The sequence below is a fragment of the Bombina bombina genome, chromosome 2 (assembly GCF_027579735.1).
Source record: "Bombina bombina isolate aBomBom1 chromosome 2, aBomBom1.pri, whole genome shotgun sequence".
Classification (NCBI taxonomy): domain Eukaryota; kingdom Metazoa; phylum Chordata; class Amphibia; order Anura; family Bombinatoridae; genus Bombina; species Bombina bombina.
Window position 1 is genome coordinate 830,511,072 of NC_069500.1, and position 15,025 is coordinate 830,526,096.

General features: G+C 37.2%; 1 long non-coding RNA gene across 1 annotated transcript in view; it reads left to right on the forward strand.

Annotated features, from left to right (window-relative positions):
- LOC128649706 (uncharacterized) overlaps nt 1–14,702 on the forward strand; it is a 257,962-nt gene extending 243,260 nt beyond the window's left edge. Inside the window, exon 3 of the long non-coding RNA XR_008400686.1 lies at nt 14,499–14,702. This is a non-coding gene — a long non-coding RNA (uncharacterized LOC128649706). The remainder of the gene's footprint in view (nt 1–14,498) is intronic.
- Nucleotides 14,703–15,025: the final 323 nt, after the last annotated feature.

The following is a 15,025-nucleotide window of genomic DNA, read 5'->3' on the forward strand; positions in this document are numbered from 1 at the left end:
ACATCAAACTTTCAGCAGATCGCTTATGATGGGTACTGTGTGATTCTAATCTAATATCAAACATATGTAAAAATATAGTGTACGTGGTAAAGAAGTGCAACATTGTAGAATCAGTTAATGTTCTTACCATTAGATTAATGAAATGATCATTGCGGTGTTCACTACATTTGTGTGTCTTATACTAGTCAGACACATATCGCTGTTGGTTCATGTCCGTGTTGGGGGTGTGATTAGTTACCCTTTTAGGCCATCGTGATAGGTGAATGACCATGATGTGATGGGGGTGTGTTCAGTAAGTCTCCTCTATGTTAAAGTGAAGTGCTGTATGTATGGAGACGCCCACTGAGTCGTGACAGTTTATAATAAACAAAATTGTGCAAAAATGGTATGTTCTATTGTGACCCCAAGGTTATTCTATATAGGATGTTACATAGATATACATAAACGGATAATATGTTTAACCCTCAATTAATATGGGTATCAATATGTAAATAGATGACAACAAATTATATATATAATATAGCAGGTGGTACATTACACAATAAAAAATATACGGTTAGATTACGAGTTGTGCGTTAGGCTGAAAAAGCAGCGTTAACAGGTCCTAACGCTGCTTTTTCACTACCGCTGCTATTATGAGTCTTGCAGGTTTAGGGGCACCGCACACTTCTTTGGCCTTACCGCAAAACGACTTACGTAAACTTTGTAAAGCCTTTTTTCTATGGGACTTCCATAGCGCCGGTATTACGAGTCTGTCCTGGGAGGCCAAAAAGTGAGCGGTACACCCTCTACCTCCAAGATCCGTAACGCATTTTACAAGAATTTGTATTTATTTTAGCTAGGTAGTTATTAAATAGTTAATAACTATTTAGTAACTATTCTACCTAGTTAAAATAAATACAAACTTGCCTGTAAAATAAAAATAAACCCTAAGCTAGCTACAATGTAACTATTAGTTATTAGACATGTGCACCGCTAAAAAATTCGGTTCGTTTTCGGTTCAGAGCGATTCGGACTTTTAGAATTTCGTTTCGGATCGAATCTGATTCGGCAAAATTTGAATAAATTCGTTTCGGATTTATTCGGATCCGAATAAATTCGTTTCGGATTTATTCGGATTCGGCTGAATTCGGTTCTATTCCGTTCCGAAATTCGGTATGTTTTTACTACACTAACACCCATTTAGTACACTAAGTCACTAACACCCATAAACTACCTATGAACCACTAAACCGAGGCCCCCCCCACATCGCAAACCCTATAATAACATTATTTAACCCCTAATCTGCCGATCGGATATCGCCGCCGCCTACATTATAGCTATTAACCCCTAATCTGCTGTCCCTAACACCGCCGACCCCTACATTATAGTTATTAACCCCTAATCTGCCTCCCCCAACGTCGCCGCAATCTAACTATAAGTATTAACCCCTAATCTGCCGACCCGATATCGCCGCCGCCTACATTATAGCTATTAACCCCTAATCTGCTGTCCCTAACACCGCCGACCCCTACATTATAGTTATTAACCCCTAATCTGCCTCCCCCCAACGTCGCCGCAATCTAACTACAAGTATTAACCCCTAATCTGCCGACCCGATATCGCCGCTGCCTACATTATAGCTATTAACCCCTAATCTGCTGTCCCTAACACCGCCGACCCCTACATTATAGTTATTAACCCCTAATCTGCCTCCCCCCCAACGTCGCCGCAATCTAACTACAAGTATTAACCCCTAATCTGCCGACCGCAAATCGCCGCCACTATAATAAATGTATTAACCCCTAAACCGCCGCACTCCCGCCTTGCAAACACTATAATACATTTTATTAACCCCTAATCTGCCCTCCCTAACATCGCCGCCACCTACCTACAATTATTAACCCCTAATCTCCCGCCCCCATCGTCGCCGCTACTATAATAAGGTTATTAACCCCTAAACCTAAGTCTAACCCTAACCCTAACACCCCCTAACTTAAATATAATTTAAATAAAACGAAATAAGTTTACTATAGTTAAATAAATGAATCCTATTTAAAACTAAAGACTTACCTGTAAAATAAACCCTAAGATAGCTGCAATATAACTAATAGTTACTTTGTAGCTATTTTAGGATTTATTTTTATTTTACAGGCAACTTTGTATTTATTTTAACTAGGTACAATAGTTATTAAATAGTTAATAACTATTTAATAACTACCTAGCTAAAATAAATACAAATTTACCTGTAAAATAAATCCTAACCTAAGTTACACTAACACCTAACACTACACTATCATTAAATTAACTAAATAAATGAATCATATTTAAAACAAAATACTTACCTGTAAAATAAACCCTAATATAGCTGCAATATAACTAATAGTTACATTGTAGCTATTTTAGCATTTATATTTATTTTACAGGCAACTTTGTATTTATTTTAACTAGGTACAAAAGCTATTAAATAGTTATTGACTAATTAATAGCTACCTAGTTAAAATAATTACAAAATTACCTGTAAAATAAATCCTAACCTAAGTTACAATTAAACCTAATTAACTACAAGTACCTACAATTATCTACAATTAAATAAACTAAAGTACAAAACCCCTCCACTAAATTACAAAAAAAAACAAACACTAAATTACAAAAAATAAAAAAATATTACAAGAATTTTAAACTAATTACACCTAATCTAAGGCCCCTAATAAAATAACAAAGCCCCCCAAAATAAAAAAAATGCCCTACCCTATACTAAATTACAAAAGTTAACAGCTATATTACCTTACCAGCCCTGAACAGGGCCCTTTGCGGGGCATGCCCCAAAGAAAACAGCTCTTTTGCCTGTAAAAAAAAAAACACAATCCCCCCCCCCACATTACAACCCACCACCCACATACCCCTACTCTAACCCAAACCCCCCTTAAATAAACCTAACACTACCCCCCTGAAGATCTCCCTACCTTGAGTCGTGTTCACCCAGCCGGGCCGAAGTCTTCATCCGATGGGGCAGAAGAGGACATCCAGACTGGCAGAAGTCTTCATCCAAGCGGGGCAAGAAGAGGTCTTCCATCCATCATACAAGTACCAAAATACAAACAAACACTAAATTACAAAAAATAATAAAATATTACAATAATTTTAAACTAATTACACCTAATCTAAGCCCCCTACTAGCTATTAATATAGCTTCAATATAACTAATAGTTACATTGTAGCTATTTTAGGATTTATATTTATTTTACAGGCAACTTTGTATTTATTTTAACTAGGTACAATAGCTATTAAATAGTTAATAACTATTTAATAACTACCTAGCTAAAATAAATACAAATTTACCTGTAAAATAAATCATAACCTAAGTTACAATTACACCTAACACTACACTATCATTAAATTAACTAAATAAATGAATCCTATATAAAACTAAAGACTTACCTGTAAAATAAACCCTAATATAGCTGCAATATAACTAATAGTTACATTGTAGCTATTTTAGCATTTATATTTATTGTACAGGCAACTTTGTATTTATTTTAACTAGGTACAATAGCTATTAAATAGATATTTACTGTTTAATAGCTACCTAGTTAAAATAATTACAAAATTACCTGTAAAATAAATCCTAACCTAAGTTACAATTAAACCTAACACTACACTATCATTAAATAAATTAACTACAAGTACCTACAATTAAATACAATTAAAAAACTAAACTAAAGTACAACCCCCCCCCACTAAATTACAAAAAATAAAAAAATATTACAAGAATTTTAAACTAATTACACCTAATCTAAGCCCCCTAATAAAATAACAAAGCCCCCCAAAATAAAAAAAATGCCCTACCCTATACTAAATTACAAAAGTTAACAGCTCTATTACCTTACCAGCCCTGAACAGGGCCTTTTGCGGGGCATGCCCCAAAGAAAACAGCTCTTTTGCCTGTAAAAAAAAACACAACCCCCCCCCCACATTACAACCCACCACCCACATACCCCTACTCTAACCCAAACCCCCCTTAAATAAACCTAACACTACCCCCCTGAAGATCTCCCTACCTTGAGTCGTGTTCACCCAGCCGGGCCGAAGTCTTCATCCGATGGGGCAGAAGAGGACATCCAGACTGGCAGAAGTCTTCATCCAAGCGGGGCAAGAAGAGGTCTTCCATCCATCAGAAAAGTACAAAAAAACAAACAAACACTAAATTAGCAAAAATAATAAAATATTGCAATAATTTTAAACTAATTACACCTAATCTAAGCCCCCTACTAGCTATTAATATAGCTACAATATAACTAATAGTTACATTGTAGCTATTTTAGGATTTATATTTATTTTACAGGCAACTTTGTATTTATTTTAACTAGGTACAATAGCTATTAAATAGTTAATAACTACCTAGCTAAAATAAATACAAATTTACCTGTAAAATAAACCCTAACCTAAGTTACAATTACACCTAACACTACACTGTCATTAAATTAACTAAATAAATTAATCATATATAAAACTAAATACTTACCTGTAAAATAAACCCTAATATAGCTACAATATAACTAATAGTTACATTGTAGCTATTTTAGCATTTATATTTATTTTACAGGCAACTTTGTATTTATTTTAACTAGGTACAATAGCTATTAAATAGTTATTGACTAATTAATAGCTACCTAGTTAAAATAATTACAAAATTACCTGTAAAATAAATCCTAACCTAAGTTACTATTAAACCTAACACTACACTATCATTAAATAAATTAACTACAAGTACCTACAATTAAATACAATGAAATAAACTAAACTAAAGTACAAAAAAAACAAACACTAAATTACAAAAAATAAAAAAAATTACAAGAATTTTAAACTAATTACACCTAATCTAAGCCCCCTAATAAAATAACAAAGCCCCCCAAAATAAAAAAATGCCTTACCCTATACTAAATTACAAAAGTAATCAGCTCTATTACCTTACCAGCCCTGAACAGGGCCTTTTGCGGGGGCATGCCCCATAGAAAACAGCTCTTTTGCCTGTAAAAAAAAACACAATACCCCCCCCCCACATTACAACCCACCACCCACATACCCCTAATCTAACCCAAACCCCCCTTAAATAAACCTAACACTACCCCCCTGAAGATCTCTCTACCGTGTCTTCACCCAGCGGGCCGAAGTCTTCATCCGATCGGGCAGAAGAGGACATCCAGACCGGCAGAAGTCTTCATCCAAGCGGGGCAAGAAGAGGTCTTCCATCCATCAGAAGTCTTGATCCAGGCGGCATCTTCTCTGTTCATCCATCCGGAGCGGAGCGGCAGCATCCTGAAGACATCCCACGCAGAGCATCCTCTTCTTTCTTGATCCGACGACTAGGTGACTGTACCTTTAAGTGACGTCATCCAAGATGGCGTCCCTTGAATTCCGATTGGCTGATAGGATTCTATCAGCCAATCGGAATTAAGGTAGGAAAAATCTGATTGGCTGATTCAATCAGCCAATCAGATTCAAGTTCAATCCGATTGGCTGATCCAATCAGCCAATCAGATTGAGCTCGCATTCTATTGGCTGATCGGAACAGCCAATAGAATGCGAGGTCAATCTGATTGGCTGATTCCATCAGCCAATCGGATTGAACTTGAATCTGATTGGCTGATTAAATCAGCCAATCAGATTTTTCCTACCTTAATTCCGATTGGCTGATAGAATCCTATCAGCCAATCGGAATTCAAGGGACGCCATCTTGGATGACGTCACTTAAAGGTACAGTCACCTAGTCGTCGGATCAAGAAAGAAGAGGATGCTCTGCGTGGGATGTCTTCAGGATGCTGCCGCTCCGCTCCGGATGGATGAACAGAGAAGATGCCGCCTGGATCAAGACTTCTGATGGATGGAAGACCTCTTCTTGCCCCGCTTGGATGAAGACTTCTGCCGGTCTGGATGTCCTCTTCTGCCCGATCGGATGAAGACTTCGGCCCGCTGGGTGAAGACACGGTAGAGAGATCTTCAGGGGGGTAGTGTTAGGTTTATTTAAGGGGGGTTTGGGTTAGAGTAGGGGTATGTGGGTGGTGGGTTGTAATGTGGGGGGGGGGTATTGTGTTTTTTTTTACAGGCAAAAGAGCTGTTTTCTATGGGGCATGCCCCCGCAAAAGGCCCTGTTCAGGGCTGGTAAGGTAATAGAGCTGATTACTTTTGTAATTTAGTATAGGGTAGGGCATTTTTTTATTTTGGGGGGCTTTGTTATTTTATTAGGGGGCTTAGATTAGGTGTAATTAGTTTAAAATTCTTGTAATTTTTTTTATTTTTTGTAATTTAGTGTTTGTTTTTTTTGTACTTTAGTTTAGTTTATTTCATTGTATTTAATTGTAGGTACTTGTAGTTAATTTATTTAATGATAGTGTAGAGTTAGGTTTAATAGTAACTTAGGTTAGGATTTATTTTACAGGTAATTTTGTAATTATTTTAACTAGGTAGCTATTAATTAGTCAATAACTATTTAATAGCTATTGTACCTAGTTAAAATAAATACAAAGTTGCCTGTAAAATAAATATAAATGCTAAAATAGCTACAATATAACTAATAGTTATATTGTAGCTATATTAGGGTTTATTTTACAGGTAAGTATTTAGTTTTATATAGGATTAATTTATTTAGTTAATTTAATGACAGTGTAGTGTTAGGTGTAATTGTAACTTAGGTTAGGGTTTATTTTACAGGTAATTTTGTAATTATTTTAACTAGGTAGCTATTAATTAGTCAATAACTATTTAATAGCTATTGTACCTAGTTAAAATAAATACAAAGTTGCCTGTAAAATAAATATAAATCCTAAAATAGCTACAATGTAACTATTAGTTATATTGTAGCTATATTAATAGCTAGTAGGGGGCTTAGATTAGGTGTAATTAGTTTAAAATTATTGTAATATTTTATTATTTTTGCTAATTTAGTGTTTGTTTGTTTTTTTTGTACTTTTCTGATGGATGGAAGACCTCTTCTTGCCCCGCTTGGATGAAGACTTCTGCCAGTCTGGATGTCCTCTTCTGCCCCATCGGATGAAGACTTCGGCCCGGCTGGGTGAACACGACTCAAGGTAGGGAGATCTTCAGGGGGGTAGTGTTAGGTTTATTTAAGGGGGGTTTGGGTTAGAGTAGGGGTATGTGGGTGGTGGGTTGTAATGTGGGGGGAGGGATTGTGTTTTTTTTTTACAGGCAAAAGAGCTGTTTTCTTTGGGGCATGCCCCGAAAAGGGCCCTGTTCAGGGCTGGTAAGGTAATAGAGCTGTTAACTTTTGTAATTTAGTATAGGTTAGGGCATTTTTTTTATTTTGGGGGGCTTTGTTATTTTATTAGGGGGCTTAGATTAGGGGTAATTAGTTTAAAATTCTTGTAATATTTTTTTATTTTTTGTAAATTAGTGGGGGGGGGTTTGTACTTTAGTTTAGTTTTTTTAATTGCATTTAATTGTAGGTACTTGTAGTTAATTTATTTAATGATAGTGTAGTGTTAGGTTTAATTGTAACTTAGGTTAGGATTTATTTTACAGGTAATTTTGTAATTATTTTAACTAGGTAGCTATTAAATAGTCAATATCTATTTAATAGCTATTGAACCTAGTTAAAATGAATACAAAGTTGCCTGTACAATAAATATAAATGCTAAAATAGCTACAATGTAACTATTAGTTATATTGCAGCTATATTAGGGTTTATTTTACAGGTAAGTCTTTAGTTTTATATAGGATTCATTTATTTAGTTAATTTAATGATAGTGTAGTGTTAGGTGTAATTGTAACTTAGGTTATGATTTATTTTACAGGTAAATTTGTATTTATTTTAGCTAGGTAGTTATTAAATAGTTATTAACTATTTAATAACTATTGTACCTAGTTAAAATAAATACAAAGTTGCCTGTAAAATACATATAAATCCTAAAATAGCTACAATGTAACTATTAGTTATATTGAAGCTATATTAATAGCTAGTAGGGGGCTTAGATTAGGTGTAATTAGTTTAAAATTATTGTAATATTTTATTATTTTTGGTAATTTAGTGTTTGTTTGTATTTTGGTACTTGTATGATGGATGGAAGACCTCTTCTTGCCCCGCTTGGATGAAGACTTCTGCCGGTCTGGATGTCCTCTTCTGCCCCATCGGATGAAGACTTCGGCCCGGCTGGGTGAACACGACTCAAGGTAGGGAGATCTTCAGGGGGGTAGTGTTAGGTTTATTTAAGGGGGGTTTGGGTTAGAGTAGGGGTATGTGGGTGGTGGGTTGTAATGTGGGGGGGGGATTGTGTTTTTTTTTTACAGGCAAAAGAGCTGTTTTCTTTGGGGCATGCCCCGCAAAGGGCCCTGTTCAGGGCTGGTAAGGTAATAGAGCTGTTAACTTTTGTAATTTAGTATAGGGTAGGGCATTTTTTTTTTATTTTGGGGGGCTTTGTTATTTTATTAGGGGGCTTAGATTAGGTGTAATTAGTTTAAAATTCTTGTAATATTTTTTTATTTTTTGTAATTTAGTGTTTGTTTTTTTTTGTAATTTAGTGGGGGGGTTTTGTACTTTAGTTTATTTAATTGTAGATAATTGTAGGTACTTGTAGTTAATTTATTTAATGACAGTGTAGTGTTAGGTTTAATTGTAACTTAGGTTAGGATTTATTTTACAGGTAATTTTGTAATTATTTTAACTAGGTAGCTATTAATTAGTCAATAACTATGTAATAGCTATTGTACCTAGTTAAAATAAATACAAAGTTGTCTGTAAAATAAATATAAATGCTAAAATAGCTACAATGTAACTATTAGTTATATTGCAGCTATATTAGGGTTTATTTTACAGGTAAGTATTTTGTTTTAAATATGATTCATTTATTTAGTTAATTTAATGATAGTGTAGTGTTAGGTGTTAGTGTAACTTAGGTTAGGATTTATTTTACAGGTAAATTTGCATTTATTTTAGCTAGGTAGTTATTAAATAGTTATTAACTATTTAATAACTATTGTACCTAGTTAAAATAAATACAAAGTTGCCTGTACAATAAAAATAAATCCTAAAATAGCTACAATGTAACTATTAGTTATATTGCAGCTATCTTAGGGTTTATTTTACAGGTAAGTCTTTAGTTTTAAATAGGATTCATTTATTTAACTATAGTAAACTTATTTCGTTTTATTTAAATTATATTTAAGTTAGGGGGTGTTAGGGTTAGGGTTAGACTTAGGTTTAGGGGTTAATAACCTTATTATAGTAGCGGCGACGATGGGGGCGGGAGATTAGGGGTTAATAATTGTAGGTAGGTGGCGGCGATGTTAGGGAGGGCAGATTAGGGGTTAATAAAATGTATTATAGTGTTTGCGAGGCGGGAGTGCGGCGGTTTAGGGGTTAATACATTTATTATAGTGGCGGCGATTTGCGGTCGGCAGATTAGGGGTTAATACTTGTAGTTATATTGCGGCGACGTTGGGGGGAGGCAGATTAGGGGTTAATAACTATAATGTAGGGGTCGGCGGTGTTAGGGACAGCAGATTAGGGGTTAATAGCTATAATGTAGGTGGCGGCGATATCGGGTCGGCAGATTAGGGGTTAATACTTGTAGTTAGATTGCGGCGACGTTGGGGGAGGCAGATTAGGGGTTAATAACTATAATGTAGGGGTCGGCGGTGTTAGGGACAGCAGATTAGGGGTTAATAGCTATAATGTAGGCGGCGGCGATATCGGGTCGGCAGATTAGGGGTTAATACTTATAGTTAGATTGCGGCGACGTTGGGGGAGGCAGATTAGGGGTTAATAACTATAATGTAGGGGTCGGCGGTGTTAGGGACACCAGATTAGGGGTTAATAGCTATAATGTAGGCGGCGGCGATATCGGGTCGGCAGATTAGGGGTTAATACTTGTAGTTAGATTGCGGCGACGTTGGGGGAGGCAGATTAGGGGTTAATAACTATAATGTAGGGGTCGGCGGTGTTAGGGACAGCAGATTAGGGGTTAATAGCTATAATGTAGGTGGCGGCGATATTCGGTCGGCAAATTAGGGGTTAATAAAATAATGCAGGTGTCAGCGATAGCGGGGGCGGCAGATTAGGGGTTAATAAGTGTTAGATTAGGGGTGTTTAGAGACTCGGGGTACATGTTAGGGTGTTAGGTGCAGACTTAGTGTTTCCCCATAGGAAACAATGGGGCTGCGGTGTTAGTTTTTTTTCAGCCGAAACTCCCATTGTTTCCTATGGGGAAATGCCGAATCTTAACGAGCTAATTCGGATTTATTCGGAGATACGGCAGCTATTTCGGATTCATTCGGTAGATTCGGAAGTATTTTAATTCGGAAATCCGAATCGATCCGAATCTCCGAATTTACCGAATTTACCGAATTTCCGAATTAATCCGAAACGAACCGCACATGTCTATTAGTTATATTGTAGCTAGCTTAGGGTTTATTTTATAGGTAAGTATTTAGTTTTAAATAAGAATTATTTAGGTAATAATATTAATATTTATTTAGATTTATTGTAATTATATTTAAATTAGGGGGTGTTAGGGTTATGGTTAAATTTAGGTTTAGGGATTAATACATTTAATATAGTGGTGGCGGCAGATTAGGGGTTAATAAATGTAGGTAGGTGGCGGTGACATTGGGGGAGGGAGATTAGGGGTTAATAAATATAATGTAGGTGCCGGCGATGTTGGGGGCAGCAGATTAGGGGTTAATAAGTATAATGTAGGTGGCAACGATGTCCGGAGCAGTAGATTAGGGGTCAATAATATAATGTAGGTGGCGACGATGTCGGGGGCAGCAGATTAGGGGTTAATAAGTAAGATTAGTGGTGTTTAAACTCGGGGTTCATGTTAGGGTGTTAGGTGTCAACATAACTTTTATTTCCCCATAGGAATCAATGGAGCTGCGTTACGGAGCCTTACACTGCTTTTTTGCAGGTGTTAGACTTTTTTTCAGCCGACTCTCCCCATTGATTCCTATGGGGAAATCTTGCACAAGCACGTACAACCAGCTCACCGCTGACTTAAGCAGCGCTGGTATTGAAGTGCGGTAAGGAGCTCAATTTTACTCTACGCTCACTTCTTGCCTTTTAACAACGGGTTTGTCTATACCTGTAATACCAGTGCTGTAGGTAAGTGAGCGGTGAGAAAAAACTGCTCGTTAGCAACGCAGAGCTCCTAATTTGTTGTCATCTATTTACAACCCACAAAATAAGATTAACCTGTGGTTTACACCAAATCAAGCTTGACCCCCACCAATATTGACCCCTAAAATGCCAGACCCTATGACAGTGAACTTTTATGCCACTTGTCCCCCTATCTTTATTAACCCAAATCTGCTGTACCCTGGTTGTAATTTATTTCTAAATTAAATTGACATGAAACCCAAAAAATGTCTTTCCTGATTTAGGTAGAATGGACAATTTTAAACAACTTTTCAGTTTACTTCTATTATCAAATTTGCTTCATTCTCTTGGTATCATTTGATGAAGGAGCTGCAATGACTGGTTTCTGATGAGCCAATGACAAACAGTATAATTGTGCAGCCACCAATCAGCAGTTAGAACCTAGGTTATTTGCTGCTCCTTAGCTGACCTAGATAAACCTTTCAGCAAAGGATAACAAGAGAAGGATGCAAATTAAATAATAGAAGTACATTGGAAAGTTGCTTAAAATTGTAGGCTCTGTCTAAATCAAGAATGTCTAATTATGAATTAACTGTCCCTTTAACGGAACTCCCATCACAATTTGACCATTACTGCTGGAGATCATACAGATATTAATCCCTTGACCTCCAGACTTCTTATAATTTTAACCTTACACTTATGAGCACCCTTTCAATATTAACCCCAACCACTGAACACTCCCACAGCACCAAACCTATGCACCCAGGAACAACCCTGCACCTAAAGGCTCTGCGCAGTACCCCGGGATTCCTTATAAGAAATCAAAAACACAAGTGCACCACAGGAGACCTGCAGTAGAATTTATAACCTCTTTTAAATGGACCATTAAACTCAGCAATTGAACATAGCATAAATGTATCATCATTGAATTTATAACATTATTGCAATATACATATTTTATTTTGTTGCCTTTTGTTTTAAAAATACATCTGAAAATGGTGCTTGTTCAGGGAGGCTTGGGTTAATACTGTTATCTAATTTTCTTTTTCACCTCATCTTGTCTCCAGTCATTTGCTCTTTTAAGATGGATTATCAGTTCTGCATCAACAATCATGATATTAAATGCATTATTTTCAATAGCAGTGGGAATACTATGTAGTTTAGATGTGAATATTATTGTGTGTGTGTCTATATATACATATATATATATATATATATATATATATATATATATATATATATATATACATACATACATACACTAGTCCTATGGGCCAATTTTTTAAATACTGCGGTTCCAACCCTTGCTTCCTCTCTCTCTCCCCCCTCTCTTTTGCGCTCTCTCCCCCCTCTCTTTTGATCTCTCTCCCCTCTTTTGTGCTCTCTCTCTCCCCCCCCCCTCTTTTGCTCTCTCCCTTCCTCTTTTGCTCTATCTCTCTTCCCCCTCTTTTGTTCTCTCTCTCCTCTTTTGCTCCCCCCCCCTTTTGTTCTCTCTCTCCCCCCCCTCTTTTGCTCTCTCACTCTCCCCCTCTTTTGCTCTCTCTCGCTCCCCCTCCCCCCTCTTTTGCTCTCTCACTCTCCCCCCTCTTTTGCTCTCTCTCGCTCACCCTCCCCCCTCTTTTGCTTACTCTCTCTCTCCTCCCTCTTTTGCTCTCTCTCTCCCCCCTCTTTTGCTCTCTCTCCCCTCTTTTGCTCTCTCTCTCCCCCTCTCTTTTGTTCTCTCTCTCCTCTCTTTTGCTCTCTCTCTTTCCCCCTCTCTTTTGCTCTCTTTCCCCCTCTCTTTTGCTCTCTCTCCCCCCTCTCTTTTGCACTCTCTCCCCCTCTTTTTGTGCTCTCTCCCCCTTCTCTTTTGCAATCTCTCTCCCCTTCTTTTTTGCGCTCTCTCCCCCCTCTCTTTTGCGCTCTCTCTCTACCTCCTCTTTTGCGCTCTCTCTCCCCCTCTTTTGCTCTCTCTCCCCCCTCTTTTGCTCTCTCCCCCTCCTCTTTTGCTCTCTCTCTCTCTTCCTCCTCTTTTGCTCTCTCTCTCCTCCTCTTTTGCTCTCTCTCTTCCCCCCTCTTTGCCTCTCTCTCTCTCCCCCCTCTTTTTCTCTTTCTCTCCCCACCCCTCTTTTGCTCTCTCTCTCTCTCCCCCCTCTTTTGCTCTCTCTCTCCCTCCTCTTTCTTGCTCTCTCTCCCTTTCTTTTGCTCCCCCCTCCTCTCTTTTGCTCTCTCTCCCCCTCTCTTTTGCTTGCTTTCTGCCTTTCCCAACTCTCTTTTGCTCCTTCCCTCCTCTCTTTTGGTTTCTCCCCACTGTCTTTTGGTCTCTCTCTCCCCTCTGTTTTGCTCTCCTCTCTGTTTTGCTCTCTCACTTGACCATGCCACTGCCACCACGGCTGCTCCCATCAGCCACGCCCATTCACGTGCGCTCCCACCCAGCCACGCCCCCTCATCACGCCTGCCGGCCACGCCCCCATCACAGCACGCCCGGCCACGCTCCCATCACGGCACGCCCGGCCACGCCCTCCCAAAAAAGGCAGCTTCCACAGTGCGCACTCCTCTGCTGCTCAAGGCCAGGTATGTTTGTCCTTGTGCAGTCTCTACTGCGGAAGATTGCATCTGACAAAGAAACCTGGCCTTTTATTATATAGGATATATATATATATATATATATATATATATATATATATATATATATATAATTATTAGATGGAGATTAGAGTTCTTTTGTTCTGTGAGACAGGGAAATCAGTGAAATAAATAATAATAAATAAATAAAAAAAACATAAAACAATATGCTCATTTGACAAAATAAAGCTACATTATTTATTGCAAATTACATTACCAACTATGGAACACCCTCTGTTCAGACATTTAACAAATATATTTAATAAAAAGACAATGCAATTATTTTGAATGTCCAATGAGTAAGATTTTTGGTCTGGCAAATTTCAAAGTTAAAGCCATTTTCCCTTCCCCTGTATCACGTGATCATCAACCAATCACAAAATGCATATAGGAAAATACTTCACACTCCCACATGTTAAGACAAGGAGCTTGTGTCTCAGAAAGTGTGTATATAAAATGATTGTGCATATTTTAATAATGAATCAAATTGGAATGTTTTTTGTTAAAGTGCATGTTCCATCTGAATTGTGAAATTTTAATTTTGACTTTAGTATCCAATAGGCTCAATAATTTATAAATGCATTGTTCTAACATCCCCCTCAACAAGACTGCTAGGGACAGACTTGGTTGATCATTAAGGAACATCTATATAAAATAATTCAGCAACATAAACAAAACCTTAAAAATATCCTAGTGTAAAACTAATTAAATGGATATTAAAATTAGAGATTTTTGTTCTTTTTTTTTTTCTTTAAATGGATCTAACTGTACTGATAAAAAATATACAATCTTTTTTTTTATGCAGGTGCTTTGTGTTGTTGCCAGCATTTCATGAAAGAGATGGAGAACAAGATTGCAGTCTTCTAGATATGAAGGGGGCCCCCAGGTTGACAACATGTGGCTGTCATCTACACGCCATGGCAAATGCTTATGCCATCAACGGGTCACTATTGTGTCCAAAAGAAAACTGTTAAGGGACGCTAAAAAATTAAAACGATCTATGAAAATATTTTTATTTTTTAAAGGTTTTCATTAAAGTGACAATGTCCTAAGCTGATGTTAAAAAAGCAGGTTCATAACATTGATGTTCGATTGGACACATATGGGGTCAAGGGCATTAAAGGGACAGTGTACTGTAGTTTTTTCCTCTGTGTTTCCAATACTGTATGTTATACCAGCTGCAAAGCATAACATTTATGAGAAAACATAATTTATACTTACCTGATAATTTATTCTCTTTCCTGCCATGGAGACTCCACAAATCCATTCAATTACTAGTTAAAAAAAAGTAAACATAGCTCAGCACCTGAGATAACTCTCCTGGGTAGTGTA